This window comes from Rutidosis leptorrhynchoides, chromosome 2 (genome assembly GCF_046630445.1).
Source record: "Rutidosis leptorrhynchoides isolate AG116_Rl617_1_P2 chromosome 2, CSIRO_AGI_Rlap_v1, whole genome shotgun sequence".
In the NCBI taxonomy this organism is placed as follows: Eukaryota; Viridiplantae; Streptophyta; class Magnoliopsida; order Asterales; family Asteraceae; genus Rutidosis; species Rutidosis leptorrhynchoides.
Window position 1 is genome coordinate 496,254,870 of NC_092334.1, and position 21,543 is coordinate 496,276,412.

The 21,543-nt window shown below is 34.8% G+C and overlaps 1 non-coding gene across 1 annotated transcript; it reads left to right on the forward strand.

The window, feature by feature from the left end:
• Positions 1 to 19,076: 19,076 nt before the first annotated feature.
• LOC139895352 (small nucleolar RNA R71) lies at positions 19,077 to 19,183 on the forward strand. Its single transcript, XR_011775808.1, has one exon. It is a non-coding gene; the product is annotated as a small nucleolar RNA R71 (small nucleolar RNA).
• Positions 19,184 to 21,543: the final 2,360 nt, after the last annotated feature.

The following is a 21,543-nucleotide window of genomic DNA, read 5'->3' on the forward strand; positions in this document are numbered from 1 at the left end:
GTGATTCTTATCACCGTTTTCCTCCCACTTTCTTTTGACTTGCTTCACATTGGCCTCTTCAGCAGTCTGTTCTTTAATTCTTTCTTCAATCTGGTTCACTAGTTTGTGAGCCATTCTACATGCCTGTTGTATGGAGGCGGGCTCGTGTGAACTTATATCTTCTTGGATTCTTTCTGATAATCCTTTCACAAACGCGTCGATCTTCTCTTCCTCATCTTCGAATGCTTCCGGACACAATAGGCACAATTCTGTGAATCGTCTTTCGTACGTGGTAATATCAAATCCTTGGGTTCGTAACCCTCTAAGTTCTGTCTTGAGCTTATTGACCTCGGTTCTGGGACGGTACTTCTAGTTCATCAAGTGCTTGAATGCTGACCACGGTAGTGCGTACGCATCGTCTTGTCCCACTTGCTCTAGATAGGTATTCCACCATGTTAACACAGAACCTGTGAAGGTATGTGTAGCGTACTTCACTTTGTCCTCTTCAGTACACTTACTTATGGCAAACACCGATTCGACCTTCTCGGTCCACCGTTTCAATCCGATCGGTCCTTCGGTTCCATCAAATTCCAAAGGTTTGCAGGCAGTGAATTCTTTGTAGGTGCATCCTACACGATTTCCTGTACTACTAGATCCAAGGTTATTGTTGGTATGTAGCGCAGCCTGTACTGCGGCTATGTTTGAAGCTAGAAAAGTACGGAATTCCTCTTCATTCATATTTACGGTGTGTCGAGTAGTCGGTGCCATTTTCTTCAAAATAGTCAAATGGAACAAGTTAATCATACAGAATATTAAGAGTAGTTAATAGTATTTCGTAGCATAATATGAACTCATTTATAAAAGCTTTTTCTTCATATTAGCGTTTTATAAGTTTAAATTCGGGTAGTACTTACCCGTTAAGTTCATACTTAGTAGCTAATATACAATTCAACTACTACAATTCTATATGAAAAACTGATTATAATAATATTTCGCGTTCAAACTTTTACACAATATTTTACAAACTTACAATACCGCTTATTTTACATATAGCATGAAATATAGCACACAATAAATTTGATACAAGATGGTTGTGAAGATAATTCTAGCTAGTACACAAGTCGTTCTGCAAAGGCAATAAAGACACGTAATTCATACGTCCAGAAACAAGTCATGCATTCTGGGTTTACTAGGATTACTTCCCATCCTTGGTCTTGTGGAACATAACAGTTATGGCCGTTGATAAGACAGCGTGTTGTAACGTCGTCAAAGGGACGAGGGTTACATAATGTCCAACAGTCCCGTAACAATCTAAAAACCTCATTTCTTACCCCAATTACCGACTCCGTCACTTGTGGGAACGTTTTGTTTAATAGTTGTAGCCCGATGTTCTTGTTCTCACTTTGGTGAGAAGCGAACATTACTAATCCGTAAGCATAACATGCTTCTTTATGTTGCATGTTAGCTGCTTTTTCTAAATCACGAAGTCCAATATTCGGATATATTGAGTCAAAATAATTTCTTAACCCATTGCGTAAAATAGCATTTGGGTTCCCCGCAATATATGCGTCAAAGTAAACACATCGTAACTTATGGATTTCCCAATGTGATATCCCCCATCTTTCGAACGAAAGCCTTTTATAAACCAAGGCATTCTTGGAACGTTCTTCGAATGTCTTACAAACTGATCTCGCCTTAAATAGTTGTGCCGAAGAATTCTGACCGACTCTAGACAAGATTTCATCAATCATGTCTCCGGGTAGGTCTCTTAAAATATTGGGTTGTCTATCCATTTTGTATTTTTATACTGTAAAATAGACAAGAGTTAGATTCATAAAAAAAAATACTTATTAATACAAGAAATTTTTACATATATCATAAAGCATAAGCACACTATATTACATATATTACACCACACGACTACAACTATCTTATTCCGACTCGCTTGTTTCTTCTTCTTCGATTTTGGTTCGTTTTGCCAAGTTTCTAGGGATATATGATGTTCCCCTAATACAAGCCGTCGTTTTCCACATTGGTTTAGAAAAACCTGGTGGTTTAGAGGTTCCCGGGTCATTGTTACAACTTAAGGACTTCGGGGGTTGACGATACATATAAAGTTCATCGGGGTTGGAATTAGATTTTTCTATTTTTATGCCCCTTCCCATATTATTTTCTTTTGCCTTTTTCAATTCAGTTGGGGTAATTTCTATAACATCATCGGAATTCTCGTCGGAATCCGATTCATCGGAGAATTGGTAATCCTCCCAATATTTTGCTTCCTTGGCGGAAACACCATTGACCATAATTAACCTTGGTCGGTTGGTTGAGGATTTTCTTTTACTTAACCGTTTTATTATTTCCCCCACCGGTTCTATTTCTTCATCCGGTTCCGATTCTTCTTCCGGTTCCGATTCTTCTTCCGGTTCTGACCCTTCTTCCGGTTCCTCTTCGGGAACTTGTGAATCAGTCCACGAATCATTCCAATTTACATTTGACTCTTCATTATTATTAGGTGAGTCAATGGGACTTGTTCTAGAGGTAGACATCTATCACATAATATCAAACGCGTTAAGAGATTAATATATCACATAATATTCACATGTTAAAAATGAAGGTATTTCGTATGCCCGAGAGACATATTAAATTAATGTGGCCAACATGTTATGATCCAAGTAGGGTCATACCCAATAACAAGCTTACCGACACCTTATAAGTATTTAATCATAACGAATGGATCGTTAAATAAATACGCGACACTTGGATTTCAGAAAATCGGTTTTCTGAAATATTATTATTACTTGAAATAAATTATTTGGATAATTTATATATATTTTAAGGATTTAATTATTTATAGGTTTAAATAATTAAATTGTGTTGTATTTTATAAAAGGATTTATAAAAATGTGAAAGTGACATAAAAATGCATGGGTTTAATTCCTAGTTTTATAAAAAAATTAATAAGGTTTTATAAACCTTATGGGAGGCCGGTTTCTTTGGTTTTTCCAAGGACCTCACCCATGCTTGGTTGTTGCTTTTGAACTTCACAATTCCTTAAGAGCATGCTTGACAATTTTCAAGACACACATGCATTGCAACTTCAAGTAAAATAACAAAAACTCTCTCTCAAGATTCTGCACCATTGCTGGCCGAATTTCACAGCAGAAACAAGAGTGTTCTTGAGCTTGTTTTGAAGCTTATATTCAAGTGTTATCAAATCCTAACCAAGTACTAGGTGTTGGTACATAGTTTGGGGTATTATTTCTTGAGGTCTCATTGTTTTGAGGCTCCATTTAGCATCATCTTTGAAGCTTACTGCTGCTGAATTTTCCAGCAACATTCAAGAGGCTTTCAAGCTTGTGTTTGAAGTGTTTAAGAGTTCTAAACATTAGCAAACCTAAAGGTATTGTTGGTGCATCAAAGGGTTGAAGTTTAAGACACTTGAAGGTTCAAGTTGGAGCTCATTTCATCATCTTAATCACCAAACTTTCTGCCCATTTATAGCAGCCCTCAAACCTTAGTTTGAGGAGGTATAACATCTTTCCTTCTCTTGTTAATATGTAAGCATAATGTTCACAACTTGATCCATGGGATTTAGCTTTAAATTGGTTGAAGTTTAACAAGTAAAACTTGATAATTACACGCTTTCGTTTATAATGATTCATAAAATGTTTTAGAACTTATGAACTTGTTAAATCCCTACAATGGTATCAGAGCCGAAGTTGTTGAAATATGCTTCGAATTGTTGCTTTAAAACCCATCAACTTTGCATTCTAAGTACATGCATGAAAGAAGAATGCAAAAATTGTTGGATTTGGGTGGGTTTAAGGAGGATGCCAAATTGTTGAAGGTTCAAAAGTGGGTTTGGACTCTTCCATTTGGTCATATTTTGGTTGCATGTTAATGTTCACAATGTATGCCTAGACCTTGTGTTGATTGCATGTGTGTTTGAATGATTTATGATTCATTTGGTATGTAATTATTAATCATTCATATGGTTGTAATAATTCATTCATAAGGTCATGTAATTCATTTTATATTTGGTATGTAAAATAGAATAGGTTGTATTTTCATTTTCTAGATAAAAATGTATTAGGATATATATTTTATAAAATGAAGATACAAGATGATGAATGAAGATACAAGATGATGAAGACTTGAAGAACACAAGGTGCATTTGGATGCAAGATTAAGTGGGAGATTGAAAATCTCTTACTTTATGCTTTAACCCCTTAACCGGTGGCATTTGTTTTCGGCTAAACAAATGTCCACCAAAATGGCTAGATTGTGAACATACTTATTTTGCATGTGTGGTTGCTTGTATGTTTATTATGTTTGTGTGATTTGGATGATACAATTAATCACTAGATAACAACAAGCAAAACGACTATTTAATCGGTTAAATTAGACGTATTAAGTGCATGCAAAACGGCAATTTAAATGGTTAAATTGAAAAGGCAACTAAAGAACTTAATAAATGGTTATTAAGAACAAGAAAAGGATAACACATATAAAATGGTTTATATCAAGTAATTGGCTCAATTACAAGGTATGAAATTGGTTTTTCATAAGTACCATACACTAAATGCATGTTGGTGTATGGCATACAAGTTTTCTCAAACTAGAATTAACGAAAACTTAAAATCCCTTTTACAAACAAGGCAACAAGTTTAACGCCATCCTTTTGTGTGACACTTGAACATATTAGGGAACTCATGATGGGATAAAGGTCACCTAACCGTCATGAACAAACTAATGTGGTTAAGGTGAATTTGACATGCTTGTGGGATAAAGGTCACCTAACCATTTGTATGTTAAATTCACATGTTTACACAAGTAGGATGACTTGATTTGGGAATCATGAACTTTGGGTCACCGAAGCATGAGGAACAAATAGGCGTTGATGGGATAAATATGCCATGCAAAAGGATTGCATGATCCCATACTCTAGAAGTTGCAAATGGATTGTAATTGTCATTTATTGACTACCTAGCTAAATCAAATTGCGGGATAAAGGTTACCTAACCGAAATTTGGTTTACCGTTGGATTCTAGAATTTAATAGTTCAATTTGATTTAAAGGGTATTGAATGTTAAATTAAAATCGATACTTAAACGAATTTTGTTAATTTTGTAGATGGCCGCCAATAACAACAACAACATACCAAACGCACCACTTAACCTAAACAACCTATCATTAAGGTCTCTCTTAGAGAAAGACAAACTCAACCATACCAACTTTATGGATTGGTTCCGCAATCTTCGGATTGTCCTCAAACAAGAGGATAAAGCGTATGTACTTGAGGACCCCATTCCCGATCAACCGGATGAGGATGATGAGGAGGCAATGGCCTTTTACGATAAGTATTGCCGCGACTCCCTTCAAGTCTCATGCCTAATGCTTGGGACTATGATTCCCGAACTCCAAAAGGATTTCGAGCATCATAGTGCATACGACATGATAACGCAATTGAAGGAGATGTTCCTTCAACAAGCGCGTGTCGAGCGTTTCGAGACCGTTCGGGCGCTACATGCTTGTTGTATGGACGATACCCAATCGGTTTCATCTTATGTGCTTAAGATGAAAAGCCTTATTGATCGTGCTAACCGTCTTAACCTAAACATATCAAATGAGTTAGTCACCGATCTTATCCTTAACTCCCTATCAAAAAGGTTTGATCAATTTGTAATTAATTACAATATGAATGGGATAGATAAGAGCATAGGTGAGCTTCACGGTATGCTTAGAACGGCGGAAACTAGCATGGGTAAAAGGGCTTTACCCGTGTTAGCAATCGATCAAGGTGGATCCAAAGGTAAGACCTCTAAGCCAAAGGTGGCTAAGAGAAAAGGACCCGCCTATCAAGGCAAAGGGAAGGGGAAGATGGTTACCCCAACCATCAACAAGGCTAAGAAGCAAAAGGTAGCTGAGAAGGCAAACCCTAAAGAAGACCCGTGTTTCGGTTGCGGTGAAATGGGTCACTGGAAGCGAAATTGCCCGGTCTATCTTAAGGAGTTGAAGGACAAGAGGGATGCAGGGCAAACCTCAGGTAACATATATATGGTATATATTGAGCTTAATATTACTTCTTCTAATACATAGGTATTAGACACAGGATGTGGAACTCATATTTGCAATTCCTTGCAGGGGTTCAAAAGAAGTGATCATATGGCGGGAACATCAAGTCTCTATATGGGCAATGGTGCAAAGGTGCATGTTAAAGCTCAAGGAGATTTTGTTTTGAAGCTTCCAAGCGGATTGGAACTTATTTTAGAAAATGTTTTGTATGCTCCAGATTTGTGTAGAAACATTATTTCTATTTCTCGCTTAAAACAATGTGGTTTTAATCTTAATTTTGTTAATGATGATATCCATGTTTATTTAGATAATGTATTCTATTTCAAGGCTTCGCCTTCAAATGGAATTTATGAATTGGTTCATGATGATGCATCATCTAGTAGCTCAATGTACCATACTAGCACCAAGAAACTCAAAAGGGATTTGAGTGATTCCTACTTATGGCATTGTCGCCTTGGTCACATAAACAAGAATCGTATGCATACACTTCAAAGGAATGGACTTTTGAAATCAAATGAAATGGACTCGTTTGATGTATGTGAATCTTGTTTACAAGGCAAAATGACTAAAGCGCCTTTCAAAGGGACCTATGAAAGGGCTAAAGACTTATTGGGATTAATACATTCGGATGTATGTGGACCCTTTAAGCCCATGACTAGGAATGGTGAAAGATACTTCGTTACTTTCATTGATGACTTTAGTCATTTCGGATATGTCTACTTATTAAGACACAAGGACGAAACGTTTGAAGCATTAAAAGAATATCAAAACGAAGTACAAAATCAACTCAATAAGACAATTAAGGTACTTCGTACCGACAGAGGAGGTGAACACCTAAGCGATGCTTTCCAAGATCATCTTAGGAGTTGTGGGATTATCTCACAACTTACTCCACCCGGAGCACCCCAACTTAATGGAGTTTCCGAAAGGAGGAACCGAACCCTAATGGATATGGTTCGATCTATGATGGCAAGAAGCTCGTTACCTCTATCATTTTGGGATTATTGTCTAAGCTCCGCGGCTCGTATTTTAAATATGGCCCTAACCAAGAAAGTGGAACGAACTCCTCACGAGATGTGGTTTGGAAAACCTCCATCTCTATTATACTTAAAGGTATGGGGATGTGAAGCTTATCCTAAGCGTTACGTCCCTAATAAGTTGAATGCTCGATCCACGAAGTGTATCTTCATAGGATATCCCAAGGATGATATGGGATACTATTTCTATGATCCAACCGAGCAAAATGTATTTGTTGCTCGAAAGGCTGAATTCCTTGAAACTAAGTTCCTAATGGAAGGAGATAGTGAAAGGAAGATAGATCTTGAAGAGGTTCAAGATCAAGTAGATGATACACAATTGGCTGACACTAGCACTCAACATAAAAATGTTGAGAGTGATCAGATGGATGATCAAAATACACAAGACGTTCGCAAATCTAGTAGGATTGGTAATCCTCCTGAGAGATATGGGTTTCTCATGGATGGTTGCTATGCGGTTGATTTGGATGAACCAACAAACTACCAAGATGCTTTATCAAGGATTGATAAAGATAAATGGCAGGAAGCCATGAAATCTGAGATGCAATCCATGTATGACAACCAAGTTTGGGAACTTGTTACGCAACCTCCTGGCTCTAGGCTAGTTGATTGTAAATGGCTTTTCAAAATGAAAACCGACATACATGGAAACTTGGATACATACAAAGCTAGACTTGTAGCAAAAGGTTTCACTCAAACTCAAGGGATTGATTATGATGAAACTTTCTCACCAGTGGCAATGCTAAAGTCTATTAGGATATTATTTGCCATTGCTGCTCACTATGACTATGAAATATGGCAAATGGATGTCAAAACCGCTTTCCTAAATGAATATCTTGAGGAAGATGTTTATATGGTACAGCCCGAAGGTTTTGTTGATCCGAAAAATCCTAAAAAAGTATGCAAGTTAAAGAAATCAATCTACGGATTGAAACAAGCATCTAGAATGTGGAATCATCGTTTTAATGAAGAGGCAAAGAAATTTGGCTTCATTAAAAATGGTGATGAAGCTTGTGTATACAAGAAGGCTAGTGGGAGCTCTATAATGTTCCTTGTGCTATATGTGGATGATATATTATTGTTTGGGAATGATATAACCACAATGCAAGAGGTCAAAACTTGGCTAAAAGGTTGCTTCTCCATTAAGGATCTTGGAGAAGCACAATACATATTGGGGATTGGGATCTATAGGAATAGATCCAAGAGATTGATAGGTTTAAGTCAAAATACATACATTGACAAAATCTTAAAAAGATTCAAGATGGAAAACTCTAAGAAAGGTTTGGTACCTATTCAAAGAGGAACCGTTCTCAGTTCATCCCAGTGTCCTACCACGAAAGATGAACAAGAGAGAATGAAGAAAGTCCCATACGCATCTGCTATTGGGTCTATCATGTATGCAATGATATGTACTAGACCGGATGTGTCATGCGCTCTAAGCTTGACAAGTAGATACCAGAATAACCCAGGAAACAGTCATTGGATTGCTGTTAAAAGTATATTGAAATACCTTAGGAGGACTAAGGATATGTTTCTAATATATGGGTCTGGTGAGGAGGAACTCGCTGTAAAAGGTTACGTGGACGCGAGTTTCCAAACTGATCGAGATGACTCTCGATCACAATCCGGTTATGTCTTCATGTTAAATGGTGGTGCGGTCTCTTGGAAGAGTTCGAAACAGGAGGTTGTTGCGTTATCCACTACAGAGTCAGAGTACATTGCCGCCTCACTGGCACTCAGGAAGCTGCATGGATGAAGAAATTCATAGACGACTTAGGAGTGGTCCCTTCCATTCAGGACCCTCTTGAGATCTTTTGTGACAACGAGGGTGCGATTGCTCAAATCAAGGAACCTCGTGCTCATCAAAAGACTCGTCACATTGAGCGGAGATTCAACTACATCAGGGATGAGGTTGAAAAGGGAAAGATATGTATTCACAAAGTTCACACAGATCAAAATGTTGCGGATCCACTCACGAAGCTTTTACATGGGCCAAAACATGAGGGACATGTTTGTGCATTGGGGCTTCAATATTCTAGTGATTGGAAATGATCTATTTTATGTATTGTAACGGAACGAATTAGTTCAAACTCATTAATGTAATTATGGTATTAATTTAATTATGAGTCATGTTCCAATTTTGCATATTTTATCCATGAATAAACTATTATTCTAAATTCCGTAGTCGATCACATTTGTGGGAACAAGTGTGAGGTTTAGACTATTATGAACTTAGATTGGTATACATTCAGGGTGAATGTGGGGCAAGGTTGCAACCAAGGTTCATAGATATTTGTGGGATACAAATATTGGAAGACCCGCTCTCAAGAATTACTGTATAGAGCCTTTGTGGTTGATCACATGTAATCTTGAGTAAAGGAGAATATCATTGTATCCTCTGACCTGAGATACATATTGGGTTCGGATATTCACCAAATATTGTGCCTTGATTCTTTCCTTCGCTATTCTGAAATATGGTAGTACATAAGGGAGTACTCAGGTATAATGTAAAGTGTATATCTTGGACGTATGTAGTCAAGATGGAATTTGTCCCTCTTATTCGTTGAGAGTCAGATGACTAAGGCCTGATAAAGTTAAATCTATAAGAGAGTGATCACTCTGTATCTCTTGGATTTAACATGACATCTAGGACGAAAGGAAATAATGAAAGATTCACCTATTCATGTTCGAGACGGGAACTCGAAAAGGATGATGTTATTGAATGGCACAAAGTCATAACATATTGGGGGTGATGGACGGTCGTTAGGTGGTATCCGTCACTTGCATTAATTTCTTATGTTTCTCGTGCAAGTGGGAGATTGAAGGTATTTCGTATGCCCGAGAGACATATTAAATTAATGTGGCCAACATGTTATGATCCAAGTCGGGTCATACCCAATAACAAGCTTACCGACACCTTATAAGTATTTAATCATAACGAATGGATCGTTAAATAAATACGCGACACTTGGATTTCAGAAAATCGGTTTTCTGAAATATTATTATTACTTGAAATAAATTATTTGGATAATTTATATATATTTTAAGGATTTAATTATTTATAGGTTTAAATAATTAAATTGTGTTGTATTTTATAAAAGGATTTATAAAAATGTGAAAGTGACATAAAAATGCATGGGTTTAATTCCTAGTTTTATAAAAAAATTAATAAGGTTTTATAAACCTTATGGGAGGCCGGTTTCTTTGGTTTTTCCAAGGACCTCACCCATGCTTGGTTGTTGCTTTTGAACTTCACAATTCCTTAAGAGCATGCTTGACAATTTTCAAGACACACATGCATTGCAACTTCAAGTAAAATAACAAAAACTCTCTCTCAAGATTCTGCACCATTGCTGGCCGAATTTCACAGCAGAAACAAGAGTGTTCTTGAGCTTGTTTTGAAGCTTATATTCAAGTGTTATCAAATCCTAACCAAGTACTAGGTGTTGGTACATAGTTTGGGGTATTATCTCTTGAGGTCTCATTGTTTTGAGGCTCCATTTAGCATCATCTTTGAAGCTTACTGCTGCTGAATTTTCCAGCAACATTCAAGAGGCTTTCAAGCTTGTGTTTGAAGTGTTTAAGGGTTCTAAACATTAGCAAACCTAAAGGTATTCTTGGTGCATCAAAGGGTTGAAGTTTAAGACACTTGAAGGTTCAAGTTGGAGCTCATTTCATCATCTTAATCACCAAACTTTCTGCCCATTTATAGCAGCCCTCAAACCTTAGTTTGAGGAGGTATAACATCTTTCCTTCTCTTGTTAATATGTAAGCATAATGTTCACAACTTGATCCATGGAATTTAGCTTTAAATTGGTTGAAGTTTAACAAGTAAAACTTGATAATTACACGCTTCCGTTTATAATGATTCATAAAATGTTTTAGAACTTATGAACTTGTTAAATCCCTACAAAAAATATATAGTTTCCAACAAAATTTGTTAAGCAATCATTTTTCAAGTAAACACGGTCGAAGTCCAGACTCACTAATGCATCCTAACAAACTCGATAAGACACACTAATGCAAAATTCTAGTTCTCTAAGACCAACGCTCGGATACCAACTGAAATGTCCCGTTCTTATTGATTAAAAACGTTCCATATTAATTGATTTCGTTGCGAGGTTTTGACCTCTATATGAGACGTTTTTCAAAGACTGCATTCATTTTAAAACAAACCATAACCTTTATTTCATCAATAAAGGTTTAAAAAGCTTTACGTAGATTATCAAATAATGATAATCTAAAATATCCTGTTTACACACGACCATTACATAATGGTTTACAATACAAATATGTTACAACAAAATAAGTTTCTTGAATGCAGTTTTTACACAATATCATACAAGCATGGACTCCAAATCTCGTCCTTATTTAAGTATGCGACAGCGGAAGCTCTTAATAATCACCTGAGAATAAACATGCTTAAAACGTCAACAAAAATGTTGGTGAGTTATAGGTTTAACCTATATATATCAAATCATAATAATAGACCACAAGATTTCATATTTCAATACACATCCCATACATAGAGATAAAAATCATTCATATGGTGAACACCTAGTAACCGACATTAACAAGATGCATATATAAGAATATCCCCATCATTCCGGGACACCCTTCGTATATGATATAAATTTCGAAGTACTAAAGCATCCGGTACTTGGGATGGGGTTTGTTAGGCCCAATAGATCTATCTTTAGGATTTGCGTCAATTAGGGTGTCTGTTCCCTAATTCTTAGATTACCAGACTTAATAAAAAAGGGCATATTCGATTTCGATAATTCAACCATAGAATGTAGTTTCACGTACTTGTGTCTATTTTGTAAATCATTTATAAAACCTGCATGTATTCTCATCCCAAAAATATTAAATTTTAAAAGTGGGACTATAACTCACTTTCACAGATTTTTACTTCGTCGGGAAGTAAGACTTGGCCACTGGTTGATTCACGAACCTATAACAATATATACATATATATCAAAGTATGTTCAAAATATATTTACAACACTTTTAATATATTTTGATGTTTTAAGTTTATTAAGTCAGCTGTCCTCGTTAGTAACCTACAACTAGTTGTCCACAGTTAGATGTACATAATTAAATGGATAAATATTATCTTGAATCAATCCACGACCCAGTGTATACGTATCTCAGTATTGATCACAACTCAAACTATATATATTTTGGAATCAACCTCAACCCTGTATAGCTAACTCCAACATTCACATATAGAGTGTCTATGGTTGTTCCGAAATATATATAGATGTGTCGACATGATAGGTCGAAACATTGTATACGTGTCTATGGTATCTCAAGATTACATAATATACAATACAAGTTGATTAAGTTATGTTTGGAATAGATTTGTTACCAATTTTCACGTAGCTAAAATGAGAAAAATTATCCAATCTTGTTTTACCCATAACTTCTTCATTTTAAATCCGTTTTGAGTGAATCAAATTGCTATGGTTTTATATTGAACTCTATTTTATGAATCTAAACAGAAATAGTATAGGTTTGTAGTCAGAAAAATAAGTTACAAGTCGTTTTTGTAAAGGTAGTCATTTCAGTCGAAAGAACGACGTCTAGATGACCATTTTAGAAAACATACTTCCACTTTGAGTTTAACCATAATTTTTGGATATAGTTTCATGTTCATAATAAAAATCATTTTCTCAGAATAACAACTTTTAAATCAAAGTTTATCATAGTTTTTAATTAACTAACCCAAAACAGCCCGCGGTGTTACTACGACGGCGTAAATCCGGTTTTACGGTTTTTTCATGTTTCCAGGTTTTAAATCGTTAAGTTAACATATCATATAGATGTAGAACATGTGTTTAGTTGATTTTAAAAGTCAAGTTAGAAGGATTAACTTTTGTTTGCGAACAAGTTTAGAATTAACTAAACTATGTTCTAGTGATTACAAGTTTAAACCTTCGAATAAGATAGCTTTATATGTATGAATCGAATGATGTTATGAAAATCATTACTACCTTAAGTTCCTTGGATAAACCTACTGGAAAAGAGAAAAATGGATCTAGCTTCAACGGATCCTTGGATGGTGATGTGTGCAGCGGGAGGGTATCAAATAGTATTATTTTTACTAGGAAATACTACAAAATATGACACAAGTTTTATTAATTTACGGATGGGATATATACCTAAACCTTGCTACAACACTATAGGCTGTGTACCTAATCGTAGAGTAGTGTAGTTTTTAGTAAGTCCGGTTCGTTCCACAGGGAGCTAGTGATTACGTACTATATTTTTATAAAACTATATTTATGTAAATATATATATATATAAGTAGTAATATTATTATAAAAGGGGGTTTTTTACCGTTTAATGACCGGTTTGTCGATTTTATATTTTTAAGCGTAAAGATAAATGACAATAATTAAAGTGCGTAAAATAAATAAATGACGATAAATAAAATAACAATAAATAAAATTGCGATAGAATATGAAATAAAAGGATTATGCTTATTTAAACTTCCGTAATCATGATGTTTGACGTTTTGATTTTAATTAATTGTTACTCGGGTTAATTGTCCTTTGTCATGGTTTATTTGATACCTATCTGGTTTTTATCCATAATAGTCCATCGGTCATAAATATAAAGTGCGAGTGTCCTTGTCAAATTACCCTTATACCCGAAGTCAAATATTCCAACTAATTAAGGATTTAAACTGTGACGCAGTTATCACTTCTGTCAACAATTACACCAGTTATCACTGTATTTAATCTACCCCTGTTTTGATTAGATATGAATATTAATTTACCCACTTGATCAGTTTGAATAATCAATTACCCAACCCGAATAATTAATTAAATGATTATAATAGATTCCATATGAACGTCACTAAATAGGACAACCATAATCATTATTAATTATTAGGATAATTAATTTGAAGATAGGTTCGACAGACTCCAATGAGTTGTCACTCAATTAGACAATACCCCCCATCTATTAATAGTCAATAGTCCAATTTCCACAAGTGTCGGTCTTTTGCCCAAACCTTAATTATGGTACAAAGCCCAATTACCCAATTTTAGTAATTAGCCCAACATCATGATTACTTCGTTTTAAATAAGCATAATAATAACTTAGCTACGAGACATTAATATAAAAAGGTTGAACATAACTTACAATGATTAAAAATAGCGTAGCGTTACACGGACAGAATTTCGACTTACACACTCAAACGATCTCTATCATAAATCTTATTATTATCATAATTTAAAATTAAAATTAAGATTATTGTTATATCTTATTACATTAACATTATGATAGAGATTTTTAGATATTGATATTGATAATAGATTTTTAGGATAGAAAAAGGGATGCCTTTAAATTGATCGATAATCATCGCCTTTTATAGGCAAAATATGAAATTGAATTTTCATTTACGACCCCTGAACTATGCTAAATTAACAACTTTTTATTATTTAATATTATTCTTATTATGAATTATTTAAATATTATATTTTATTCTTGTGCATAGTTGACTCGTAATTTTTACACCGTTGCGTCGAGCGTTGAGAGTTGACTCATGTCCCGGTTCCGGATTTTCGAACGTCCTTGCGTACTATTTTATATCGTGTACTTTGCGTTTTGTAACTTGTACTCTTGTCATTTTTAGACGTTCTTCATCAATAATTTGAACCTTTTTAATTGTATCTTGTACTTTTGAGCTTTTTGGACCTTTTTGTCTTCAATTTGTCGAATCTGCCTTTTGTCTTCGCACTTATTTAATATAAACGAATATCACTTGAAAATGGAACAATTGCAACTAAAATCTTGTCTTTCTTGGGGGATAATGCTATGAAATATATGTTCCTTTTTAGCCTTATCAATATCCCCACACTTGAGCGTTGCTTGTCCTCAAGCAATATAGTCTTGAAATACTAGAATCACTTCTTTATTCTTCACACTTTGTACATCAGTGATTTTGATATGGCGGTATAAACAATGGTAGTAACGATATGGTTTACAGTCCCACATGACTATACAAATTTAGATCCATTAAGGAAATTGGATCTTTATGAAAACATTTGATCTTTTGAAAATTCATTCTAGCTTTTACCCTAGATAAGTTTTCTGATTTGATCCATCATCGGTGTTGCAAAATATATTTGTGGATCAATATTTTGGCTAAAACTTTTAGGTTCGTGTAATCCACTGCTATCCCGGTATCGGAAAGCACACATCCAGTTTACTTGTTCCGTATATTACCTTTCGGTAAACTACCGTCCGGTTGTAAAGGAAAGCGATGAACAAGAAACTGTTAAGGCAATCTCCCGTGACATGCAGATGATTATGGTCTTATTAACGTGTCGGATGCTAGAACTATCCTTGGTAGGAGCGATAGTAAAGATCATCCTATAATTTTTCGGTCTGGCACAAGGTCCTGTCTCCGACCATGCTATGCAACCACCGTTCTTACGGTTGACACCCGATTTGGTTCAGGTGACCTAATGAATTCTAGGTGAATTTCTTAGGATTTTACGTTCAATGGTAATGAACGCATTGAAAATGGTTTTTCAGAAAACAAATCGGTTTGTATTTTTGATCAAAATATTTTCTCGTTCATGCTCGAGTTTAGATATCATCGAATTCCATGAGTTTGAATTCTCAATCTTTAAGGTCAATCTCTAGGATTGAGTATTATCAGTCTTAAAAGCTAATTTTTAATCTTTAAGGAGATTATCCTTTTCTGGGGATCTGATTCATTAGTCTTATCAAGCTAATTTGCACGGTGCCTCCCCATTGTACAAGATAAATCCTTCTCATGGTTAGGATAAATCTGACCACTTGGCGACCCTGTTTGATACTGAGGTCCGTGGATTTCCTGCTGATTTTAGTGATGACTTTTCTAGATTTTTCGTCAACCTACAGCTGGTCTGGACGACAACTTCATGACCTAAATCAAGAAGCGCGTGTCTTTTTCGGAAGACTTTACTTCCTTTTAATGATGGAATTGATTCATCGTGTAGATCCATCTTTCTTTCAAATGTATTACAGTAAACCGGGTAAAACTGATTAGTATCGTCCAAAGCAAAAGTACCTGCAATAATCTTGTACAAAAATATGTGATATATGTTTTAAATTGAATAACTTGGTACATTCTTCCCACACTTAGTTTCTTTCTTTGCATTTTTATTTTCTTCTATTTCATTTTAAATGAATTCAAGCGTTTTAGGGTGTTTCTCAATTTATGTCCTTTTCGAGGTAACGATAATTTCGGTATTATCACCTAGTTTTCATCGTTCATAAATATGTATAAACATGATTTTGAGTTCATTTAATTGAAAATTTTTCAAATTTTCACAAAATTTGGCAAATAAACTAAGTGTAAACCCGAGAGAATTTATAACCCTTCCCCACACTTGAGATCATGCAATGCCCTCATTTGCATGAAATCAGACTATAATTATAAATTCATGAGGGTGATTAGTGTAGAAAAGTGATTAAAAATACCCAGTTTGTAAGCATATTATTTTACATCACATTTGATATTTTGCGCCTTGTCATCAAAATTAGTAGCTTTTTGTTGAACTTAATGACAGTCTTTGAAAGTGCGCTGTTTTACCCTGTTGTGTACATAACATAAAATACAAACATATATACATATTTTTGAAGTTTGGTATATAACCCCTACGTTCAAAAATTAATATAATATTTTTTTTTTTTTGCATACTTTAGATCAATAAAATTAAATGATAACAAAATTTGTCGCCCCGCCCTCGGGTAAAGCAATTTCGGCTCAACGACCTAGTCTTTAACTTACGACGAATTTTAGAAATCATTTTTTAAACTTAATGAATTAAAGTAAATTTTGTTTTTAAAAACTTAAATTAAAATGCATATTAATTTCATAAAAAAAAACCTACAAAACAAAAATTCAGAATGGAGGGAGAAAACTAGTTCTTTAGTGTCTGCTAGCGGAAAAGACCAATCGGGTTCCATTCTCGGAACTACACGAGAACAGAACAACTAACTCTAGATAGCATTTTCTTTTTAGAACATTTGAATCTCCCCACACTTAGGTAGCCGTGGTGTCAAAATTGTGATTAACTTCATCGTTAATTTCTCTTGGTCCATAATCAACTTGCATATCCGTGACTTTTTCTTTAAGCCATTGGTCGAATTCCTGTGTAATATCCACAATTTCAACTAGTTTCTCCGTTTCTTTAGGTGATAGATTGGATACTAACCGGTTACATAACTTAAAGTTCCCCTTGGTTCTAGCATCGCGAATCCGTTTAATAAGTTTCTTCATTGAACTATTAATAACGAGATCATTTAATTTCGTATCAACAACGGGGTTCTTTGTTATCATGTCATCATTAGGTGTTACTTCATTTTCCCCACACTTAGGCGTTTCATTATTGCTAAGTATTACCGTTGGAGTTGGTAAAAGCACATGGTTCTTACCAATTGTTTTTACTGGTTCAACGGTTTTGGCTGGTGGAGATTTAGACTTTCGAATCATAAAGGTGATCGATTTGTCACCACTTTTAAGTGTCATTCTTCCATTTCCTACATCAAATAACGCCTTGGTGGATGCTAAGAATGGCCGACCTAAAATTAGAGGAATGTTTGGGTCCTCTTCTATGTCAATGACAATAAATTCAACTAGAAAGGTTAAATTGCCTACTTGAACGGGTAGGTTGTCAGCAATTCCAACTGAGTGCTTAATGGTTTGATCAAAGAGTCGAACACTCATATCCGTTGGACTTAACTTACCTACACCTAATCTCTTATATAAGGAAAGAGGCATAACACTTACACTTGCACCTAAATCTGCTAGTGCATCATACATGACACAATCACTAAGTAGACAAGGAACAATAAATTCACCCGGATCACCTACCCTAGGTGGATGTTTTGGTGGAACTGTCTTCACCGGGTTTATATTTACGGCTTTTGTTTCTTGCACTTTCTTATTCTTTTTCTTCTTCTTCTTTCCAGAGGTATCACAATCTTTATTACCTATCACTTGCTCATACTCAACTCCTTTTCTTGGAAACGGGATGGGTGGTTGGTATGGTGCCACCACTGGCTTTACATACTCGGGTGGTGGTGGTGTAACTTCTTCATTGTTACTCTCATCTAAAACCTTCCCATCTTCTGGTGCTGGTTTTTCAGAATTCGTTAAAACCATATTAACATTCTCATTCCGAGGATTTACTTCAGTATTACTCGGTAGCTTTCCTTGTTCCCTCTCACTCATCATGCTAGCAAGAGTACCTACGTGTTTTTCTAGATTCAAAATGGAAGCTTGTTGAGTTCTTAATGACTGATCAAATCTCTCGTTCGTTTGGGTTTGAGTTTCAATAAATTGTGTTTGAGATTCAACTAGCTTGAATACCACGTCTTCCATATTTGACTTTTTCTCTTCGGTTTGTTGTTGTGGTTTATATAAGCCAGGTCTTTGTTGATTGAAAGTGTTGTTTTGAGTTGGTTGGTTATTCGGACCTTGTTGGTTATACCAGTTATTTTCGGGTCCTTTTGGATTGTAAAGAATGTTTTGATTTCGATTGAAGTTTAGCTTTGGCGGTTTAATTATTTTGATAATTATTTCCAGGCCTTTGGTTCATATAGGAAACATTCTCTCGTTGTTCCAATGTTGGTTCAATGTGACAATCTTTCAATAAGTGTGGTCCACCGCATAGCTCACAACTGATTCGTATTGCGTGAATATCTTTATTCATCTTTTCCATTCGTCTTTCGAAAGCATCTATTTTTGCTGAAACGGAATCAATGTCATGGCTAGAATCGGCTCTAGCCACTTTAGATGAACGAAAAATATCTTTTTCTTGGTGCCACTCATGCGAGTGGGAGGCTGTGTTATCAATAATTTTGTAAGCTTCAGTTGCGGTTTTCTTCATAATGGAACCACCAGCTGTTATGTCGATGTCTTTTCGTGTAGCAACGTTGACACCTTGGTAGAATATTTGTACTATTTGGTAAGTGTCTAAACCGTGTTGAGGACATCCTCTCAACATCCTTCCGAATCTTGTCCATGCCTCATATAATGTTTCATTTGGCTTTTGCGCGAACGTAACAATTTCTCCTTGAAGTCTCACGGCTTTAGATGCCGGAAAGAATTGTTTAAGAAATTTTTCAACTAAAACATCCCATGTGTCAATCGCCCCTTCAGGTAACGATTCTAACCAATCTTTGGCTTCTCCCTTTAAAGTCCAGGGAAACAACATGAGATAGATCTGCTCATCTTCCACTTCTCGGATTTTGAATAGTGTACAAATTCTTTTAAACGTACGAAGGTGTTCGTTAGGATCTTCATTCGGTGCACCACTGAATTGGCATTGGTTAGTTACCATGTGTAGAATTTGTCCTTTGATTTCATAATCTGACGCATTAACTTCTGGCTTAATAATGGCGTGACCTTGGCCCGTGCGTGTGGCTCTCATTCGATCTTCCATACTTAGAGGTTCCGTTACTTCCATAATTGAATTTGTTGAATACGAATCACTAGAGGATTCTGATTTAATGGTTTGTGGCTCAGGAGGAATAATTAGTGGTTCAAGATCTTGGAATTGTCCTTGAATATGCTCCGGGTTCTTAATTGTGAAGTCGGGTTCAAAAGATGGATTATCGGAAATTTGAGTTGGAGTTCTTGTTCGACTAGATGACGATTCTAAAGAAAAATCAACGGCGACAATATTTGCTAGATGTCTTGATCGAGTTACAGGTGGTGAACGTATGAAAGGTGGTGAACGTTTTGCTCGGTGCATTCACAGAATATCCTATTAGTTATAAAAATAAGAAAAACTTATATAAGTTGTCCAATTAATAGACTTTTCTGATTTTGCCCACGTTTCGAATAGCCAAAAGATGTAGCAGGTAGCCAGGACCCTTTAAATCGGAAGCCCACAACTAGCCACTAACAAATCCAACTATTACTACGAACCAGAAAAATGTCAACGTCTATTAATTTAACCGCTTAAATAATTTTTCTTTCCGTTTTAAGATTTAGATAAGAAGTATAGAAAATTCTAAGTCCTAAAAACTAGAGTATCGAGAAATAAGGAAGAAATAGATTGCGCGTCGAAAAATGTTGAAAAATAAAAAGGTCGAAAAATAGGCGTCGAAAAATAAAAATAAGAAAGTAGTGCGAAATACGGCGTCGTAAAATTCTAAAGCACCTAAAACTTAGTCTAAGGAATAAGCACTTAAGAGATTTTACGGCAAAGCCTAAAAATTCTAGAAGTAAAAATAACTATGGCAAAACTAAACTTAATACTAAAAGTTGCGACTATAGTCTAAAAATCTAAAGGTAATAAAACTAAAAAAAACATTTTTTTTATAGACAAAATCTTAAAAAAATATAAATTTTTTTTTAATAATTTTTTTTTTTACGTTTTTTTTTTACGTTTTTGTTTTTTTTTACGTTTTTTTTTTTTTTTTTAAAAACGATTTTTTTTACAAATTAATAATTTTTTTATAATTATTATTTTTTTTCAAAACTTTTTTTTTTAATTCATTTACTATTCATGAATAGTAAATGAAAAGAAATTAATTAATTTACTATTCACATGAAAGCGATATTATAGAAATTATTAATTACAAGTTACATAATATACCCCTGAAGTATTTAATAAATACGACTTTTTAAAACTTTACGTATCAAGATTCTAAAATATTATTATATTATTATATTCTATTTCAATATTATTATATTATTATATTCTATTTCAATATTATTATAATATTATACTTTATTTCAATATTATTATAATTAAAAATATAGCGTTTTAGCGCTCTCCGGCAGCGGCGCCAAAAACTTGATGTGTGCAGCGGGAGGGTATGAAATAGTATTATTTTTACTAGGAAATACTACAAAATATGACACAAGTTTTATTAATTTAAGAATGGGATATACCTAAACCTTGCTACAACACTATAGGCAGTGTACCTAATCGTAGAGTAGTGTAGTTTTTAGTAAGTCCGGTTCGTTCCACAGGGAGCTAGTGATTACGTACTATATTTTTATAAAACTATATTTATGTAAATATATATATATATAAGTAGTAATATTATTATAAAAGGGGGTTTTTTACCGTTTAATGACCGGTTTGTCGATTTTATATTTTTAAGCGTAAAGATAAATGACAATAATTAAAGTGCGTAAAATAAATAAATGACGATAAATAAAATAACAATAAATAAAATTGCGATAGAATATGAAATAAAAGGATTATGCTTATTTAAACTTCCGTAATCATGATGTTTGACGTTTTGATTTTAATTAATTGTTACTCGGGTTAATTGTCCTTTGTCATGGTTTATTTGATACCTATCTGGTTTTTATCCATAATAGTCCATCGGTCATAAATATAAAGTGCGAGTGTCCTCGTCAAATTACCCTTATACCCGAAGTCAAATATTCCAACTAATTAAGGATTTAAATTGTGACGCAGTT